Consider the following 22,342-nt stretch of genomic DNA (forward strand, 5'->3'; position numbering starts at 1 on the left):
GTGGGGGGCCGGCTCACCTGCAGCCGGACGTCAGCCGGGTTGGAGCAGGGGATCAAGGCGGCGCCGAGCCTCGGAGGCCGGCTCGTCCGCCAAGCTGCCAGCGGCCGTCACCGTGGGATTGCGCCGGGTCCGGGTGCGGCCAGAGTGCGCCTCGCCGGGTGGCGAAGAGGCCATGTGCTGGAAATCGCCAGGTCCTGCGACACGAGCGGAGCCGGATTCGGCTAGCTTGGCGAGTTGGTTGAGGCGGTCCTGCTGCGCATTAGCCGCAGCGAGGAGGTCGTTCACCCTCTTGAGGTGATCCTGAAGCTCTTCGCCCGCGAGCTGATCCATGCCGGCCGCGGCCCCCTGGGCGGCGCGCATGTTCTTCGCGGGAGTCTCGTAGACGGGAGGGAGGGCGCCGAAAGCACGCCCGGTCGCACCACCCCGGGCTCGCACGTCAGCGACCCAGCTTGGCTCAGGGGCGGCAGGCGTGAAGCCATAGGCGGCGTTGCGCTCCAGCTGGGCGGAGTCGAGCCGACGCTGCGTGGTGGCGAGTGTCTCGGTGAGGTCCAGCAGGTGCTGGCAATCGTTGTTGAGGCGAGTCCGGACCTCGGCGATGTTGGAGGTGTCGATGTCGGTGCCGATGGGAACGCGGAGGCTCCGTATCATGGCGCGCAGCGGGTTGGGCGAGCCAGCCCTATCTGCCGCAGCCTTAGCTTCGGCGGCCTTCCTTGCTGCGCTTGACGATGAGGAGGTGTCGATGTCGGTGACGAAAACCTCCACGCAGAGGTCCATCACGCCGGTGGGAGCGCCGTCGCTGATGGAGAGCGGGGAGTCAGAAAAGCTAACTACCTCACGGGGTACACATCGTCCGTAGGCACGTCGGAGATGCGCAGCGTGGCGAAGGAGGCGGCGAGCACATCGATGACGTCATCCACCAGCGTAACGGGCTCGTCGGAGTCGGAGAGGATCCCCGTCTGAAGCATTCTCCCAGCCAGGACCACGAGCTGCCCCACGGTGGGTGCCAACTGTCGTGGTGGGCGCACGGCAGATGCCATTGGATGGCTAAAGAGAGCAGGAGGCTCGAGGGCACTGGTGGACTCCGGAGGCGAGGTCGGCATGAGCGAGCGCGGGATGCAAGACATACCTAGGTTCGGGGCTCTCCAGAGAGATAACACCCCTAGTCCTGCCGATTGTGGTTTATATGTTACAGTACAAAGTTGCTCCTAGAGCTGTATGGAGGGAGAAGGAGGTCTGGCCAAGGCTTAGGCTGCTCCCTCTCCTCGGGTGTTGCTTTGCGTGTGATCGATTGTGTGAATGAAGTGGGTTCTGCCTGTATGCAAGGGGGCTCTTGGGGGCTTTTATAGGTCAACCCCCCAGGGTTACAAGGGTAATATTACAAGGCCATAGGGCCGGGTTGTCAGTGTCCAGGAACCCGGTGCTGGGACCCGCCAGGTACCAGGGCTTGCCGGGTTCTCCGGGTGCGGGCCCCATGCGCCTAGGAGGCACTGTGTGCCGTCTTGTCGATCGTCAAGGCATGGCCGGGTGGAGTCGGCTATAGTGGCGCTCCGTCAGGTCGCCGCTTGTGGGAATCATTGGTCATGTCGGAACACTGTTGCCACGCCAGGCCTAGCCACTTGGTAGGCGTAAGGCACTGTAGCCACGCCGTCCCTAGTCAGCGGGTAGGTGGAGGGCACTGTTTCCTCGTCCGGCTGACCAGAGGCATGGGTGGGGTACTGTGGCGTTGATCATTAGCTGGCGGAGATTCGTCCCATCGTACGGCTGGGATGGGACGGCCGCTGACCCTTGGCCGGGTTTTGAGAAGATGCCAAGGGCGGTGCTGGCTTGCTGGAGAAGTATTGAGCTTGGTTGTTGGGGCCGAGTCGAGGAGCCTTGCTGGGTCGGCCTTCTTGGCCGGATCGAGCGACCTGGCCGAGTCGATCAACTCGGCAAAGGTCGGCCCAGATTGATGGGCGATGCTGGCCCCATTGTTTTTAAAAAGGATCCGGGTTCCGTTGCCTGCCTGGGGTTCATCCCCCCGACAACGAGATTTGCGCTTCTTCCACTTCGTCCTCTTCAAGAAGGAGCCATTCAAGTCGACACTCTGACTTCACCCTCTCTGGCTCAAGTACACCGACATCGAACACTCTACGCCGTGCCGCGCGCAATGATCATCAAGCAAGCCTCAATCCTCTACACGACACCAACTCTCAAGAGCACCGCCAACGTCAAACACAAGAGGCTTTTGCGCTAGCACGAGAACGGAAACAACAACGCCAACATGAAGAGGAAGAGCATGCGCGTCTACACTAAGATGCACAAGATGCCGATGCACAACGCCAAGAACAACAACTCCGTGAAGCTCAAGAACTTGAGGCACAACAGGCCCTCCACGATTCAAGTCGAGCCGTAGCCAACCGAGGCTGACAAGCTCGTGAACATGAAGAAGCACTTCGCGAAGAAGTTCAAGAACGAAGATTTCAAGCTCGCGTGCATCGTCAAGTTCCTCAAGTTCCTCCTCGAGCTCGACAAGCTCCTCCACAAGCTCGCCAAGAACATCAAGTTCATCAAGAGCATGATGACAATGGAAATCCTCCATGACAAGAGCAACATGAGGTTGACAACCCTCCTCACCAAGAGCAACACAAGCTTGACAATCATCGACAACATGGGCGTCATCATCCCCGACCCCAACACAATGAAGAGCAACGCTACGGCAAGCTCAAGTTCACCATGCCCAAGTTCAACGGAAGCAACGATCCCGAAGAGTACCTTTCATGGGCATTGAAGGTCGACAAAATCTTCCGTTTGCACAACTATGAAGAAGAGAAGAAGATTGCTATGGTGTCCCTTGAGTTCCAAGACTATTTCCTCATTTGGTGGGAACAAGTTATCAAGCGCCAAGAGGCAAGAGGTGAACCACCCATCACTACTTGGGCACAAATGAAGGATGTCATGAGAGCATGCTTCATGCCTACCTACTACAACCGCGACCTCTTCAAGAAACTCCAACTACTCAAGCAAGGAACCGAGAGCGTTGAAGAATACTACAAGGAGATGGAGATTGCCATGATAAGAGCCAATGTCACGGAAGATGATGGGCAAACAATGTCACGTTTCTTGAATGGACTCAACCATCCTATCAAGAATATCGCCGACTTCCAACCATACCCGAACCTCATCGAGCTAGTGCATCAAGCTACAAAAGTGGAACGTCAAGTGCAAGACGATTTCAAGTATGCCAAGTTCCCATCCAAGTCATACAGCTTCTCCAACACCCAAGCTTCAACAACTCCAACACCGTCTACCAAGCCTTCTACAAGCAATGTCGACAAGTCGAGTTCCAAGAAAGCTTCGTCAACTCCAAGTCATCCTCCTACTAAAAGCAACTTCAAGACGAGAGATTCATCATCATCCACTCCAACCGATGAGACTGTCAAGACGAGTTCCTTCAAATGTTTCACATGTGGAGGCCGAGGCCACAAGTCCTATGAGTGCACCAACAAGCGGACCATGATCCTCAATGACGACGACACTTATGACTCAATGAGTGAAGGAGAAATGGACGCCATCGAGCAAGTCGCCATGCACCAGCAAGTGAACTATGACGAGAAACAAGTCTTTTGCAATGAAGATTCAAGTCCCGCTTTTGTTGTCTCCAAGGTCTTGACTCTCCAACATCACCAAGAATAAGACCAAAGATGCCATTTCTTTCACACCAAGGCCGACATCAATGGAAGATCCGTCAAGGTCATCATCGATGGAGGGAGTTGTCATAATCTCGCAAGTGAAGAACTTTGCTCCAAACTCCAATTGCCCAAGATGAAGCACCCACATCCATACAAAGTGCAATGGCTTTGCGACTCTGGCACTATCCAAGTCGAGCACCGAGTACAAGTATCCTTCAAAATTGGTGCCTATGAAGACACTTTGGAGTGCGACGTCATTCCAATGACCGTTTGCCACCTCCTCCTTGGACGCCCATGGCAATTTGATAGAGGAGTCATCCACAACGGCCGAACGAACGACTACATCTTCAAGATGAAGGGAAAGGAGTACGTACTTCGTCCCATGTCCCCAAGCTAAGTTGTCGCCAACAAGCAAGCCACCCATCATGGATATAATAGTGAGAGAGCGAGCCACCAAAAAGATAGTGAGCGCCACAAGCCCAAATCGAGCACCTCCACGATGAGAGAAAATAAGAACTTAGTCCTAGTTGCCACCAAAAATGAGACACAAGGAGTGTGTTAGAAACCATCTAGTGTCCTTTTGTGCAAGGACAATGAACCACAAACTAACACCTCTCACACTCTTCCTCTAGTGTTGTCTTATCTTTTGCAGGAATTTCACGATGTTTTCCCCGACGAGCTACCTCCGGGACTACCTCCACTATGAGGCACTAAGCACCGCATCAACCTCATCCCCGGAGCACCGCTTCCGAACAAAGCTCCCTACCGCGTCAACCCCGAAGAAACCAAAGAAATACAAAGGCAAGTAAAGCATCTCATAGACCTTGGACATGTGCGTGAAAGTTTGAGCCCTTGTGTCGTCCCGGTCATTCTTGTGCCAAAAAGAGACGGTAGCTTTCGCATGTGCTCTGATTGTAGACATATCAATGCTATCACCGTTCGTTATAGGTACCCCATTCCACGCCTTGATGATATGCTTGATGAACTTAGTGGTGCCACTATCTTTTCAAAAATTGATCTTAAGAGTGGTTACTATCAAATCTGCATACAAGAGGGTGATGAATGGAAAACCGCTTTCAAAACCAAGTTTGGGTTGTATGAGTGGTTGGCCATGCCTATGGGTCTATCGGAAGCACCGGGAACTTTTATGCGTCTTATGAATCATGTCTTTCGACCTTACATTGGTGTGTTTGTTGTGGTCTACTTCGATGATATCCTTGTTTTTTTCAAGACTCTCAAAGAGCATGTCACCCATGTCCGAACCGTTTTACAAACTCTTAGAAAAGAGCGCCTCTATGCTAATATGGAGAAATGCCTCTTTTGGCGTTGACAAGCTCATTTTCTTGGGTTTTGTTGTTTCCTCTAAGGGTGTTCATGTTGATGAGTCCAAGACCAATGCTATTAAGACTTGGTCGCAACCAACCAACTTGCAACAAGTGCGTAGCTTTCTTGGCCTTGCGGGTTTCTATCGTCGCTTTGTGAAAGATTTTAGCACCATTGCTTCGCCTTTGCATGCTTTGAGCAAGAAAAATGCGCCTTTTGTTTGGGGACCATCCCAAGATACCGCTTTCAATGAGTTAAGAATTTGCTTACTCATGCTCCCATGCTTGCATTACCCAACTTTGACAAACCCTTTGAGATTCATTGCGATGCTAGTGTTAATGGCATAGGAGGTGTGTTAATGCAAGAGAAGCGCCCCATAGCTTACTTTAGTGAGAAACTCTCCAGAGCGCAACTCAATTTCCCCATCTACGACAAAGAGCTATATGCTTTAGTCAGCGTTTTGCATGAATGGGAACACTATCTTCGCCCTCATGAATTTATCATTCGCACCAACCATGAAACGCTCAAGTATCTTAAGGGCCAAACCAAGTTGGACAAGCGTCATGCTAACTGGAGTGAATTTATTGAGTCATTTCCTTATGTCATCAAGTACATTAAAGGTAAGGAAACCATTATTGCGGATGCCCTTTCCCGCATATGCATGCTTGTTACTCAACTTGAATTGGATGTCATTGGATTTGCGCATATAAAAGACTTGTATGAGCATGATCCTACTTTTGCTACTCCTTATGCCAAGTGTTTGACGCGCACCTCTTGCGAACGCTATTACATCAAAGATGGATATCTTATGAGAGCTAACAAGCTTTGCATCCCCAAGTCTTCTCTTCGTTTGTTGCTTTTGCAGGAATCTCATGGAGGAGGCCTAATGGGACATTTTGGACATGACAACCGCGACGTCAGCCAAGTTGTTTTTGGCCCAAGATGTTTCGCGACGTCAACCGCTTCACCAACCGATGCTCTACATGTCGCAAAGCTAAGTCCAAAGCTCAATCCCATGGCCTTTACATGCCTCTCCCAATTGCATACCAACCATGGGAAGATATTAGCATGGATTTTGCACTTGGATTGCCTAGGACGAGAAATGGAAAGGATTCGGTATTTGTCGTTGTGGACCGTTTCTCTAAGATGGAACATTTCATTCCTTGCAACAAGATAGGCGATGCTTCACATGTTGCCAATCTCTTTTGTAGGGAAATATTGCGTCTACATGGAGTGCCAAAGACGATCGTCTCGGACCACGACGTCAAGTTCCTTAGCTACTTTTGGAAGACCCTATGCGCCAAGCTCAGAATCAAGCTACTCTTCTCCACGGCATATCATCCACAAGCCGACGGCCAAACGGAAGTTACCAACCACACACTCTCCGCTCTACATTGAGTACTCATCAAGCAGAACATCAAGGAGTGGGAGGAGTGCCTACCTATCGACGAGTTCGCCTACAACCGAGCAAGACACTCAACAACCAGCAAGTCCCCCTTCGAGGTCGTCTACGGATTCAACCCATTGTCACCATTGGACATTCTTCCTCTATGACTCCAAGAGTGCATCAATTTGGATGCAAGTGCACGAGTGACACATCTCAAGAAGGTGCATGAAGATACAAGAAACACCATCGAGCGCCAAGTTCAACGTCTTGCGACCAAGCTCAACTTCAACAAGCAACCTATGGTATTCAACACCGGAGATCTCGTGTGGCTACACCTTCGCAAGGACCGCTTTCCCCAAGAACTCAAGTCCAAACTTAGACCACGAGCGGATGGACCCTTCAAGGTGCTCGAACGCTACAACGACAACGCTTACAATATCGATCTCCCGCGCGACAAGTACAACGTGAGCGATATCTTCAATGTCAAGGACCTCTCACCCTTCCATGGTGATGAAGAATTTGATCCGTGGACGGATCTTCCCCAAGGGAGGGGAGATGATGCGGAGCATCCTAAGGTCATCCCCATGGACCTTGTCTCACCAAGTGCCTAGCGGACCCATGACACGAGCCCGTGCAAGAGCCCTTGAAACCGAGGTGACATCTCTCCTCTCACATTTCCACTTTGATGCACATGATACATGGCTACTACCTCATATGGACACATTGTGCATACTCAGGTATCGTGGAGAAGCTGAGGAGGAAGGTGAAGAAAAAGAGGAAGATGGACGTGAAGACGGAGAAGAAGGAGAGCTGCAGGAACAGTCCCAGCCACCAGATGACCGGCCAGAACCGGACGTCCGGAGCCTGAAGCAACAGCCGAGTCCCAGCGAGCGGACGTCCGGTCCAGACCGGACGACCGGTGTCCCTGCACCCGAGCCAAACGAGCGAATGTCCAACGCCACCGGATGACCGGCAACCGGACGACCGGCCTAGACCGGAAATCTACTACACCAGCATCCGTGCCAGAACGAGCGGACGACCGGCGCTTACCAGACGTCCGGCCGCGCATGAGCCACCTGACGACTGGTCGCCACCGTCTGTCCGGTACCTATCTGTGCACAGGATTCGGGCCCAAGGCCCATGTACCCCCACTTCGCCCCCTTTTGCACTAAGACTATATATACTCCTCCACCTCCTCCTAGTCAGGGATAGCATTGGTTTAGCTCGTATTTAGAGATAGAGCATTGCTCATCCACATCGGATCTACTCCACGAGAGAGACCGCGACCTCTACGGAGAACATCAATTTGGATTCAAGACCTCCTTGCAAAGAAGAACCTCAAGACCTCTTCACGAAGAAGACCGGCTTCCTTTGTATCATACCTAGTTGATCGTGTACCATGTGATCTCTTATGTACTCGAGGATCTAGCACATGTGTGACTATTTCTCATTGGTTTAGTGTTTCTCTTGTGTTTCCCCGTGTTTTCCCTCGTTTCCCTCCTCGTGTTCTTCGTGTTCATCGCAGGATCCGCTCCTTTCATGAAGATCGGCCGATTAGGGTTCCAACCCTACATCACTTCCCCTCCCATCCAAGTTTTTCCAGTTTTCTCATCAAACATGTTGTCTCTTCTCCTTCCACGTCTACAGAATCCGGATGCACACACATCTCACGTATATTACATGTCTCCATCTATCTCACAGACCTAACTTCTTCCTCTCTCTTTCTCTCTCTCCCTCTCTCTCGTTAGGTTTGTCTTCTACTCTCTTGTCCACATACACACAATCTTTCCCGCCCTATCTGCTCCATCGTCGCAAGCTCTCTCTACAAGTTTCATTCACACATTGGGATGTGTTCAAAATGTTGCTTTTATAATGGATGATGTAGAGTTATGGTTGGTTTTGTTGCATCCTACAAAGTAATAACTATGAAATGCTTTTAGATTCTCATTTGATTGGGATTATGTGAGTATGAGCATATTGTGAAGTACTATAGACCTCGTATACATCTTGGAATTGAACAATGATTGTAACTATTGAATTGTGTAGATCATTACATTCGAAGTCAGTAGCCTAATATATTTATTTCACAATTACAACAAATGATTAATTCACTACAAACTAAGAAATCAAATGTGTACTCCCTCTGTTTTTATTTAAGTCCGCGTATTAGCATTGGTCAAAGTCAAGTTTTGTAAACTCTCAGAAAGTTTATAACAAAAACTGTTAACGTATCTAGTAACAAATAAATAACATTAGGTTCATTATTGAATGTACTTTCACATCATACATATTTGTTATGGTAAATGTTTATATTTTTCTATCAACTTGGTCAAACTTTAGGAAGTTTGACTTCGGTCAAACCTAATATGCAGAGTTAATAAAATCGGAGGGAGTACTAGTAGTTACTAGTACTACTCGCTAGTTGCTTATCCCAATCACCCAACACGCCACACGGGAGTTCAGTGTCACAAAATTTTGAGGTCGGCGGGAAAATCTCCCGCGACCCTGATTCGAGCGGTGCGAAGTTACCATCATAACCTTCGGAATAGGTCTACAAATTATGCTTGGTAGGGGCATGTTTTCGCAACTTCAGGTTCACCCTACCCAGCAAACCCCACCCCGACACCTAGAGTAGTACACCTGAATACTCCCCATTTTCTATCCCCATACCAAAATAGACTTCTCCACGGCACCGCAGCCTTCATGCTCCTCCCCTTCTCCATCGACGCACTCGTCCACCGCAGCACATCTGCCTCATCGACGACCTCGTATGACGCACTGGAGCCGGTCCACCATCGTCGTCGTACACGGAGCCTCTTCCCCGGCACCGTCTTCCACGGTCTTGGATCTGCTTCTCGGAAGCTGACGCCAAGCGCAGCAGCACCACCGTCGTGGACAATGCACTGACTCCCATTGCCGACCATGATGCACAGAGGCCGCCGCGACCATCATTCTCCTCCTCGATTGGTAATGTGTGTATTGAATCACTTAGCAGTACATGTGAAGTTCCAATTTTGTTCATTCCTACCCTTCAAATTTCCTGGTTGTTATTGTTCTCGTAAAAGTAATTGGTTATAGCCTCCATTGTCCAACATAATATCAGCTTGTAATTGTGCGTCGCTCCTGTATCGCATTGTGCTTGGGTAGGTTCTTCATTTGCAACCATTTGTGTGGCAAATGATGGAAGGTTTTTTAGAACTAGCAAGATGCCCATGTGTTGCACGGAACATCAAGAGGCATTTGTATGAGTAGTTTATATCTTGTAGGAGAAAAGGATGAACGAGGGAAGGCCTTATTTGCATATCTGGAGTGGGGTGTGGGTATCTTTCTGCAAAATTGCCATAGTTTCCATCCTATCCATCGGATATAAATCGGACGGCCTATATTGCAGGATGGCAGGCACACCATCATGAACAACTCTGTTTTTTAAAAGAAAAAAGAAAGGAGAAAAAAGAGTAGAGAGTAGAGAAGTAGAGATAAATATTATAAATATAAAATAAATATAATAGTAGAGAAGATAGTAGAGATAAATACTAAATATAAAATAAATATAACAGTAGAGAAGAGAGTAGAGATAGCAGGGACGTTGGGAAAGGATTGCACGCATGCGGGAAAAAGCGGTCGGGCGCGCGCTAGTTTTGGCACGCGGCGTCCGGCGCGCTTTATAAAATCCAACGCCCTCCCACCGCTCTATGCCTTGCCACCGCTCTCTCCCCGCTCTGTGCCTCGCCACAGTTCTCACCCCGCTCTGCGCCTTGCCACCACTCTCTCCCCGCTCTTTCTTGCCTGACCGCCGCCGCGCCACCATGTCGTCGCGTCGCCGGGAAACATGGGGACACCGCGGCGTCCGCGCGCGCCCCTCCGGCAGCTTCTTTGCCGTTATCCGGTTCTGCGGGATGCGCCTCGGCCTCGGCAATTTCGACACCGCCAACGAGGCCGCCCATGCATAAGACGCGGCGGCGCGGCGCCTCCGGTGGCCTCATAGAACATTGAACTTGCCCAATGTGCCGACGCGAGAGCGGGCGCAGGAGCTCGCGCCTCTACCGTGGCTTATTACCGATGAGGATCATCGCGACAAATGGAGGCGGGAGCACTGTCTCAGCATCACCGAGATGGACGATGAAGCCATGGCGCTGTGGCTCCAATGCTTCCCGCAGGACATCATCAATGAGGCGAGTTCTACGCGCAAAGGAGGGCGGAGAGGGAGAAGAGAAGGGCGGAGCGAGCCGCCTATCGCGAGGACAAGCGTACGCGAAAAGCGGACGCTCAATTCAACATGAGGCTAGGAGCAACGTCGCCTTCGGAATCCGACGACGATCGGTACCTTCACGCCTACATTGAGACGTCGGAGGAGGACATCACCGAGGAGGAGTCGGACGACGAGGAGTAGTTGAACTTGTTGACGTATAATGTCCCGCCTAGTCTCTTCCATCAGATCGGTGTTTTGGTTGCATTGGCTAGAGCATGCACTTCTACATGGTATCAGAGCCAAGAGGTCTTGAGTTCAAGACCCGACTGGCGTAATTAAATTATAGCCTACTTTCGGTCCATGTTTAGGAATGAGGGAGCCACACGTGAGGGGGGGTGTTGACGTATAATGTGCTGCCTAGTCTCTTTCCATCAGAGTGGTCTCTTAGTTGCATTGGCTAGAGCACGCACTTCTACAGAACTATCTATTCTTTTATCTATCTATACTATATCTATGCTGAGAACTATCTATGTCTCTACTCTCTAGTCTCTACTCTCTATCTCCACTTTCTCGATCTCAGCACTGTAAATGCTTTTTTAAAGCGCCGCACGTTGCGCTTCTATAGGAGATGCTCTAACATGGCAGACGAGTGCTTCAATGTTGCCCACAAGATGCGTGAGTATTACTAGTATATTTTTCTTGCCATGTTGATATTCTAAAACCACGAGTGCGAACATGCAGAGGAGCAATAAAGACCAAACACGGGATATTGGGGACATCTTCAAGGGGCGTGGAAAGTTAAAGAGGAGCTGCACCGAACCTGTAAATGAGCTTTGGTAAGTAACACACTTTCAATTACTTTCGCTTAGCCTCATGTTCTTCGATGTGTATATGTTGTAGTTTCTGTTTCTCTTAGCCTCGTGTTCTCCATGTGTAATAAGAAGAGTCATAATGTAGGAATTGGGTGTTCTCACCTTGTAGTCTGTTTTTATATTTTTCCTTTTGAATTCACTCCTCCAAGTCATGTTTATCTGGCTTCTACTAAATGGATCTGGGTTGCTCTGAGCATTGATCTAAAAAAGAAGTAACTTCATGTCAGGATGCAGTTCCTGCGAGGAGGGAAGTATGGTCATCCTCGAGATCATGTTTCCAAAATGAGGCTGGATTACACACTAGGTGCCAGTTCCCTAATGATGCTAGATTAGACACAAGGTGCAAATTCCCAGATGATGCCGAATTACACACAAGCCAGTTGGAGTCGTCAACTTTTCGTGTCCTCGTGGCTCTAGTAAAGGCTGAAAGAAAGCGTGCAGCAGCGAATGTACCTGAGTTCCTAAAGAAGCGAAAAGAGTAATCAGATGCTCTCTTCACCCAAGCCAAAGAAGAGATGGAAGAAGCCAGAAAGCAGGTAGCAGAGGCAGAGCAGGCTAGGCGTCTCCTTCTATCTAAAACTGTTGTCAATACAAATTTTCCTTCATAATAGCTAGGTTCAAATGTTTATCCAGTCAGCATGCCTGTTGTGATGTCCGTCCATCTACTGATGTGGCACAAAATATATTTTTTAGCCTCATGTAATAACAGCAATTACTTTCGAAACAATAATAGACGAAGCATTGGACATGGTATAGTTCACGCGCAAGCCCAACATTCCAAGTTCAACTTCCACATCAAACTCATGTTCACAGACATATGCACATTCATAGATAATGTCCACAACCATGATTCACTTCAAAGCCAAAAAAATGTGAGGATAGTTATAAATAAAGAAAAACCTCTAGTTCCTACTACCAGTGCGAGCACAACAAGTTAAAACCATGCGTAGTTAATTATAGTTTGATCATTTTTGTGTTCTAAAATGCCGGTTGGCTCGCGGAAGGACGTGTTGCCGGCACACGCACGGATTCAATGGAGGCAGGTGGGGCAGTTAGAAGCCGGTTGCATGCGGCGAGGAGGCGTGTTCAGCCAGGCCTGTTGCGAGTGGGGCCCTCTTGGCCGGTGCACCGGTTCAATGTCTGCGCTATGAGAGGCCGTGTCCGTCTTAGAGAAATCACTCCCTCCAGTCCTTTTTCGTTTGGGAATAACAAAATCTCGTTTTCCATTCACATTTTACAAGTAAAATTCGTGGACAAACTTTGACCCAAAATACGATGGGGACTAGTAAACCAGGACGGTGGTAGTAGTTCTTTTTTTTATCAAATAAGGGTTTCCCCCTTCCGATTTTCATTACTGGAAACCAACATCTAAACCATAGTATTTGCCCTAGAACTACCAGGTTCAACATCTCGCAATATAAACCCATACGACCATACGCCAAGGAGGTAGTAGTTATGAATTCCATTTTCGCTCCATACCAATCGTTCTTAAAACTACTTAAGTACTTATAGCGCGCCCTTGAAAATCGAAACTCTTACCTCGCTAAAAATGATATTTTAAACGTGGCTACTCGATCTGTGGCAACTGGCGAGCCACCGCCTCCAGGTCGTTCACCTGTGGTCCCGACCATCAACTCCTACGGATCAAATTATCACGCGAGCTGACTATTCCTACGAAGGTGCGCTCCACCACGTTCCTGCGCATGCAGCAATCGTGCACCTAGGGTTTTAGGGTTTATTTGTTAGCGGCACCTTTACGTAACTCTCATGTGTGCGAGACAGCGAGAGACCGACTGCGTGTCTGCGCCTCTTCTCTTCGTGTATGTACTCCACCGTTCGTCTGGTATCCAAAAAATTATACAGTAGTAATAACTACTAGCAATGTGCCAATGCATTGCCACACGATCAAAGTAGATTAATACATATTCACCGATTTTATAGAAAAAGAGTCTAGTTTTGAAATACGTGTATCACTAAAAATATCTTATGTTTCACTCAAAATATATTCCTTTGGCGGTTTTGATGAGGTAAGGGAGGAATGTTGTTTGTTTCAAGATTCGAGAAGTGGTATATCTCTAGTTTCTTTTCTTACTAGCAAGATGCCCATGCGTTGCAGGGAACATCAAGATCTTGTCGGAGAAAAGGATGAACGAGGGAAGGCCTTATCTACAAATGTGGAGAGGAGTGCGGGTAAATTCCCATAGTTTCCTTCCTATCCGTTAGATATAGATCGGACGGCCTATATTGCAAGATGGCAGGCACACCATCATCACCGACTATGCTTTTTATTAGAGTAGAGATAAAAAAACAGAGTTGGTGATGATGGTGCGCCTGCCATCCTGCAATATAGGCCATCCGATTTATATCTGACGGATAGGAAGGAAACTATGGCAATTTTGCAAAAAGATACCCACACCCCTCTCCACATTTGCAAGTAAGGCCTTCCCTCATTCATCCTTTTCTCCCACAAGATAAACTACTCATACAAATGGATCTTAATGTTCCGTGCAACGCATGGGCATCTTGCTAGTTGTTGCAAAAAGCCCATGTGTGTGTGTGTTGTGTGTGAGAGAGAGGGAGAGAGGAGGAGGACGGACTGCATGTATGACAAAGACACAAAGAGTGTGTGTGCGAGAGGTATCAGCTTAAAATGAGGCGATAGTGTGTGTGTGCACGATCGAGAGGGCATGTCTCAAGAAGGGACAAAAAATCTACATAGATACAAGGAGCGCGAGAGAGACATGTACGCGATAGTGGAAGCACGTGTGTGTGGGTGTATAAACCTATCAGGAGGCTAGTCTATCAATGATGTGAGAGAAATACGAGTCGGGGGTGCGAAAGCGAGAGTTTTGTGGGTGTGAGAGAGAGACGATAGTCCGGGAAGGGGAGTGGAAGCAAGAGTTGTGAGAGAGAGAGCGCGCGGGGGGGGGGTGGGTTGTATGATTGGTAAACAAATGAATAATGTCAGTTTTATAACTGGGGTGTAGACAGAAAGGAGACCGGAAGAAATGTTGTGTCCGCAGGAAAGAGTAATTTTAGTGGTATGAGTCATATCTAGAGACATGTAGGGTGTGTGAGAGAACCCCATAGAGAGAAAGAAAAGTGAAAGACGAGTGAGACTGTGTGTGTGGCGGTGAAAAAGAAAGCTTAGGTACCTAGTGATACCAGAGAACGGTAGAGACGTGAGAGACAATGAAAACCATGTAATGTATAATGATAGGGAGAATGTGACACTTCTCAAGGGAGACGTTGAGAGACCATGTTTTGCGAACATAGGAGAAACATGAAGTGAGCGTGCGGGTGAGCTGGAGAAAAGAGAATGATAGCTACATGAAGGAGCATGCGAGAGAGATGGGCGTGAAAGGATTCAACATAAAAGGGATTCAAATATTTAAATTAGAGATGATGATACATGTAATTCATACTCGAACCAAAATTTATCTATCAAACATGCATACTCATATGAATTCACGCGCATCTATGTTATTTAATATGTCGATATTACTGATCCATACATTTTTAGTAGAACATAATTTGGTTTAAATTTTTTGAATTCAACCTTATGATTTTGAGATCATTGTATTTGTAAATCATATTATATACATAAAAGGAGCAGAATTCTTTGTTGTGCTTTTGAAAGTATATATAAAAAATTATGTATATAGAATTTTATTCCAATCGTAAATGGATCCTGCCTGAATAAAAATAGAATACAAACTGGATTCGAATTGAGTTGTCATGGTAAACGTGCACTCTTGCTCTGCAAAAATTTGAACAAAGCGGGGAAAGTCGCAGTAACCGCCCGAAACCAAAATCTGCGAGATGGAAATTACTGCCTATCCCTGACATGCAAAGCCTAATGGCTCGATTTCTATAGGTTTCGATAGGGGTAGGTTTGTAATTTCACTCAAACGTGACATAACCGCCTCTCACCCGGATTCAAACACGGTGGGCGCCAAAACACAATGTCTCCTCAGCCGAAATCGACTCCCTCCCCGATTCATACACGGTGGCGCCAAAAACAAACTCTCGTCGGCAAATATTCGGTGTATGCGAGATTACCATCATATCCCCAACCGATTAATATTGCTGAGATGTAGGAAATTTTAAACGGGGGCTAAGTTTGTAAATTTCCTGGCATTTGAGACAAGCGTGCCCTAAAGACATGGTTCCCCCTTCCTCTCTCCCTCCATTTCCCCATTCGTACTCCGTGGGCGCCAAAACACCCTCTCCACCCCAGCCTCCTCTATCCGCCACCCCATCCACCACCATCCTCCTCCACCATGCCGGAGCTGATACCCCGACGCCGTCGTCCATTTGCAAGAGATCGACCTCTCTCATCCACGGCTTCGGACCGGGATCCTTGCATCCCGTCCTCTCGCTTCATCCTCGCCGTCGTCCAGCTTGCCGGCGCCGCTCCTACGACCGTCTCATCCACCATGCCCTGCCGCCACTGTCTACCCTCCTAGATCTGCTTCCACGCCGCCGATAGCCATTGCTACCGCAGCACCGTCAAATTCTCGGTAGATGCATACACAGCGCCGCACCAGAGGCGGTACTCTTTCGTATCACCTCAACTTATTTATCGTAGCAAGAAAATAGATCGCCAGTGCTTTACTCTGATTTCTTGTCCATCACTTACTTGCTAGTTGAAAGCAAACATTGGTTGTGAAGTTGCCTTTGTCCGGTTTGCACCTTCAGATCCGCCATGGCACGCTCAACACTATACTCGCAATGCTTATGGTTTTCCCCTTTTATATTCCACACTAGTTAAATGAAAGTAAACTAAATTTAAAAATTGGGTCATTCAATTTTTTAGAGCTCGTCGTAGTTTGCCAGTGCAAAGGAAGGGGATCGGGTGGGGACAGTGGTTGTGGGGGGAGGTGGTGGGGCCTCGTCGAATGAAGAAAACTCGACACGGGTGGGGGTGGGGGTGGCGGAGGAACACATGCGGTGGGGGACGGCGGCCCGTGTGGTGTTCTGTATGGGAAGAATCAAAGACGAGGAAGAAGAAGGGTTAGGCGACGTAGGATCTTCATCCAACCGCCTGAAATGGTCGACTGACCCAAATGACAAAAGTAACGTGACTTGCATGCAGACAACGTGCCACTGAATGCATCAAGCCTGCTTAGCATTGCTCCTGAATGCATCAAGCTAAACAACGTGCCACTCATAATTCCAAACTTGTTTCTCAAATATGAATCTGATATGATGTCGATGTTACTAAAACAAATAACGTTTAATTGGTCAGCGGATGTTCCTACTTTACTTTCGAAAGGCACGTGCACCACATATAGAGAGACAGCAGGGAGTTGCATTCTTAATGCGCTCTGGTTCATCATGTGTGGGCACTACGCAACGACCATTTTATTATCCAAAATCTGCTTGCTCTTCTTTAGCATGTTCCTCTTCCATTCTTCTTTAATAAGTTCTCTCTCCGTTCCTAAATACAAGTCTTTGTATAGATTCCACCATGGACTACATATGGAGCAAAATGAGTGAATCTACACTCTAAAATGTATCCGTGTACATCTATATGCGATCCATAATGGGAATATCTACAAAGACTTATTTTGGAACGAAGGGAGTATGATAGTCGTACAGTATGTTCCTTGTAATGAAGATGAGCAGGGGCATTTGTAGTGTAGAGGTCTATACGGTCGGTTGTGATGGACACTTTGAACTCTTCGGGCCTCTTTGATTCGTAAGATTTTGTAAACATAGGAATAGGATTTGTAGTGGCTTGCCCACTTGAATCCTATAAGATTAGCAAGGAAATGCGGGGAGCTGTGTCGCCTTTGAGAGTTACACTGATATTAACAGTACCGCACCTTCAGTTGAAGAGAGATGGTATCCGAAGCCTTTCTAGCCATACCGGCAGTACTAGCACATATATATTCCAGCAAGTTCCACTTTGCTGATTTTACCCCTTATGCTTACAATTTTCCCGTTATATCTACACTATGATCTGTCTAGCTGCTATGTGTCAGCACTAGCAGCAGTCCACTCTTGAAGCTAAACAACACACCAATCATAAGTCCAAAGCTTACTTCTTCAAATACGAATTGTGATATGGTACTGATATTTGTTAACAGACACACATTTAGTTGGTCATGTAATGCTCCCACTTGATTTTCCAAATGCATGTGGCCACATATAGAGAGACAGCATGGAATTGCATTTCTTTGGGCGCTGTGATTCAGCATGAGTGGGCAACCAACATTGTATGCAATGAAGCGGAACCTCAAGAATATGCTTGCTCTTCTATTCTTTAACATGTTCCTCTTTTGTTATTTTGTATTTAGTATGTACAGTATGTTCCGTGTCCGGAAGGGGCGCAGGGACATATGCAGTCAATAGTTGATAGAGCTGGCCTGTACGTGATCGATAGGCTTTCAATTAGTAGCGGCAATACAACACCGTATTTTCCAGCCAATTCCACTTTCCCGATTTATATATCGTGGTTATGGTGTACCCCTTTTATGTACACTATGATCTGCCTAGTTGTTGTGTGCTCTTGTTATTATGGTTTGGCAATAAACTCTCTACACCGTATATTATGAACCTATCATCTGCCAACTATCCTTACTTCTGGAACCTATTTTTTGCGTACTTGTGCCAGATTATATTAATGCACGCACCATATTACAGCACACATGAGCTCTCTCATCAGAATCCAGTGATAGCACACAAGGGTTTACAGGGGCCTAGCTTGCCTTCCATGCAAAGGAGAGTCCTATTTGGACACGGGGGAAGTCTTCTATCTTGTATCTTTATGGCCCAATAGTCCGGCCCATGTCACACAGGCCGGACGCCCGAGGACCCCTTAATCCAGGACTCCTCAGTAGCCCCCGAACCAGGCTTCAATGACGAGGTGTCCGGCGCACAGATTGTCTTCGGCATTGCAAGGTGGGTTCCCCTCTGATCACTTCAAAGTACCCAACTTAAAGAGTTGTATTTGGCCTTCCATTTAATGTCGCACCCATCATCTTCTGTGCCTTCACACCTTCTGCTTCCATGTGTCGAGCGAATACGAGAGGTCGGGGTATTTTTGCACAACCCCCCCCCCCCCCAGCCACATAATAGAGGCCTCTATTTAACACGATTGGATCTCAGATCCATCCCACACCTAGCGGAAAATCCTCAGAGTCTTGCCAGGGGAAACCATTCGACATGGCTAGCGTCCCTAGTTCCTCCTCCCGCCCTCACGGCTCCGAAAAAGGCGATTCGGAGAGATGTTATGTATCCCATGAGCAGTTGGTTAAGCTCCAAACACAATGATTCCTTCTGTCGGATTTCGGGTTCCGACAAACCCTTAAGGTTCGAACTCTGGGGTGCACACGGAGATCTTTCCCCTACCGACTCGCGCTTCTATGGCTCGCAAGAAATCTAGGCCGGAAAGAAGAACACTCAAGGGACACGAGGTTTATACTGGTTCGGGCCACCGATGTGATGTAATACCCTACTCTAGTGTGTGGTGTGGTGGATTGCCTCGGGGGCTGATGATGAATAATACAGGGGGAAGAACGGCCTCGCGAGAGGTGTTCTTGAGTTAGTGCGGTGTGTTCTACTCGGTCTGGATCCCTCTCCCTCTTTCTCTTCTCTCTCCCTTTTTTCCTCCTCCCATCCCTATGGTGGTTAGTCCTATTTATAGAGGCCCTGGTCCTCTTCCCAAATAATGAGCGGGAAAGGCGCCAACAATTGACCATTTGGAAGGGGAAAATCTAGTACAAGTTATCCTGACCAAAGGTGGTCTTCGGCTACCAAAAGCACTAGTGATGACGCCATCTTGGGCTCCACGGTGACCTCTGTCCTGCCGCTCTGCTGGTCTTGGTCTCGTTGCAGCGGAATGGTAACCTTTGCCTGATGCCTTGGACTGTGCGTGTTCCCTTTGCACTGAAGGGGAAACAAGGACACTGCACAGGCCGGCGCCCGCCTGGCGCCCGCCTAATCTCAATCGTCATGGCTTGCGTCACGGGCTCCTCGTGAGGTGCCCCTGCCTTGATCTCTCCGCCTCCTCGCGAGCCTGCCTAATGAGGCTGTTCCTGAGGAAGCTTCCTGTCGTCCGCCCCGCAGGGCTTGGCCCCTCGCGAGGGTCTTGAGTTTGAGATGATGAAGCTGGGCCGCACTGGGCCCCCACTCGAGCCACGCCGTAGGCCGCAGGCAGGCAAGTCTGGGGACCCCCATTCCCAGAACGCCGACAGTAGACCCCGGGCCCGAGGTGCGCCCGGGCTGGGCCTAGCAGAGTAGCGAAGGGGCAAGCGCGAAGCGCCGCGGGCCCCAATAGCCTGCAGCCTTGGGCGCCGTGTGGCGACAGATTGGACATGGGCGTATGCGCTTCCCCATGACGCCTCGGCAACCGCACGACTTGACAAGTCCCTGCATGCAGAGAAATGGGTCATGATTACCTGCGATCGTGGTGGTCGGCGGTTGGCCTTCTCTAGCTATAAGTACGGGACTATGCGAGCCTCGTTAGCTTATCCCTTCCTGCTACTCCTTTTCTTCTTCTTGGCTACTCGCCATTCCCATGGCTCGGCCGAAGAGATTCTCGGCCGCGGAGAAAGGAAAAGCTCGTTCGGCAAGGCCAGACTCCCCACCGACCAAGCGCGGCCGAGGCCGCCCTCGCAAGCACCCCGCGGTCCCCGTAGTGGCTTCCCGTGGCCATGGAGGCGGTTCCCAGCACGGTGGTGAGCGCCCGATTGTCGATGGGAGGCACGTCGTGGCCGCAAGGCCCCCCTAGGCCGCGCTTTCGCTCGGCGGAGGTGCTGCCGGAGTTCGTTGTGTGGTCGGCGGACCCGACCAGCACCTGGCTCTAGCTCCCCCGTTTCTTCGTAGGTGAACTGTCGGCCGGCGCTCGGGGCGGCCTCTGGCTTTAGGCAGATGGTTGCTGCAGCAGGGCCTCCTGGGCTTCACTGGAGGTCTCTGCTTCTGGGAATGCGGTCCTGACCCACGGCTGGGAAACGTTTGCCCATGCACGCGGCCTGAGCCGGCGGTGCACCCTGCACTTCAAATTCACCGGCGACGCCACCCTCTACGTGAGGGTGTTCGGGGAAGACGGTCGCCGCGCTGGGTGCTGCCCCGAAGACGATGACCGTGGCCGCCTGCCCAGCCCCGGTACTGACCAGGATGAAGATGGCGGCAGGCGTGTAGGCGGCGGCGCTCGGGGCTCGCCAAGCTTCGGTGACTCTCTCTCAGGCAACACCTCCTCCAGCGGTGGCCACGACCAGCCCCCGCGCCGTCGGGCCCGCCTGGGTGAAGGTAGCGGGTCAGCCCACCGTCGCACCCCGGTGAAGCGAGAGGAGGGATCCGCCTGAGCCCCTAGAGCCAGCTCGAGCTTTCGCCGCAAGTTGGAGCCGAGCAAGTCGTGCCCATTTTGTTTTTCTTCTTTCCCTGCGCAGAAAATGAAGGTAGTATAGGGCCCCGTGGGGGCGTGTTAGAACTGTTGCTGTTAATCATCGTGCTGCTTCCGCTATTTCTGCGCTATGTTTCCCGCCGCGTACCCATGTGCGGGAATTATTTAGCTCAGTGGGGCTTGACGCGGTCCTCGGCTCCCGAGGCTAAGGCCTCGCCACACGCTTCATGTCCTGCAAGGATTAGTAGGAGGAGTAGCCTTCGGTCTGGTTGTGGGGGCAATCGGCCCAGGTCCTGCGCTGGTGTCGCGACGCCTGTGGGGCACGGACTGGGAGGGGTGCTCCCGCAGCGGACCTGGATAGGAAAGCTTCAAACGATCGGGGCAGAAAACACTCGCGAGGGCGCCCGTGAACCTCCCTCGCGAGATTTGCGAGAGAAAACGAGGCAAGTGAGTGAAAAAGATAAAGAGTCACAAGCCTGGGACGACAACAACTCCGGTAAAACTTCAAACAGGAACGAACAAGCCAACTGCAGAAAGCAAATGAAAAAGCCGCGTCCGGCACCTATTCTAGTCTTCGACGTCTTCTCACCAGCACAGAGCTAAGTGCTGCCATTGGGCGTGGGCGGGAGTCCCCGAGGCCCGAGGGCGGCACTCCGGAGACTCCGGGGCGTGTACATCCCCACTCATTATTACATGAGAGTGTCACGGGCGGGGAGCTTCACAGGCATTGGCCTTCTTCACAGGCACCGGGCCTTTCCCAAAACGCGGCAGCTTCACTGGCATTGGCCTTCTTCACAGGCACCGGGCCTTTCCCAAAATGCGGCACCTTCACAGGCATTGACCTTCTTCACAGGCACCGGGCCTTTCCCAAATGCGGCACCTTCACAGGCATTAGCCTTCTTCACAGGCACCGGGCCTTTCCCAAAATGTGGCAGCTTCACAGGCATTAGCCTTCTTCACAGGCACCGGGCCTTTCCATAGGCGCTAGGCCTCGCTCAGTGATAGAACCTCCGGAGATGTTGAATGTTCCACGCGTTCTGGACGGGTACCCCCTCCGGGGTCTCCAAGCGCGTGGAGCTAGGCCTGGAAACATGAACAACCTTGAATGGGCCCTCCCACATGGGAGAGAGCTTGTGCAACCCCTCCCTGGAGAGAACCCGTGTGAGCACAAGGTCCCCTACCTCAAGAGTTCTGGGGTGGATGTTGCGGCAGTGGTATCGCCGTAGCGCCTGTTGATACCTTGCCGCTCGTAGCGCGGCTTCTCGACGGCGTTCCTCCCCCAGCACGAGATCCGTCCCCCGCATGGCGTCCTGCTGCGTCTCATCGAACACCAGGACCCGTGCGGAGCGATGCCTGACCTCGTGAGGGAGGACAGCCTTTGCTCTGTAGACAAGGAAGAACGGGGTCTCGCCAGTCGGCTTGGCTGCGGTTGTGCGGATAGACCACATCACGGACTGGAGCTCGTCGTACCAGCCCCTGCCGCAAGCCTCCAGCTTCTTCTTGAAGGTCCTGGCTTTGTGGCCCCTCAAGACCTCCGTGTTGGCTCGCTCG

The sequence above is a fragment of the Triticum urartu genome, chromosome 4A, assembly GCF_056163025.1.
Source record: "Triticum urartu cultivar PI428250 chromosome 4A, HENAU_Tu73, whole genome shotgun sequence".
NCBI lineage: Eukaryota > Viridiplantae > Streptophyta > Magnoliopsida > Poales > Poaceae > Triticum > Triticum urartu.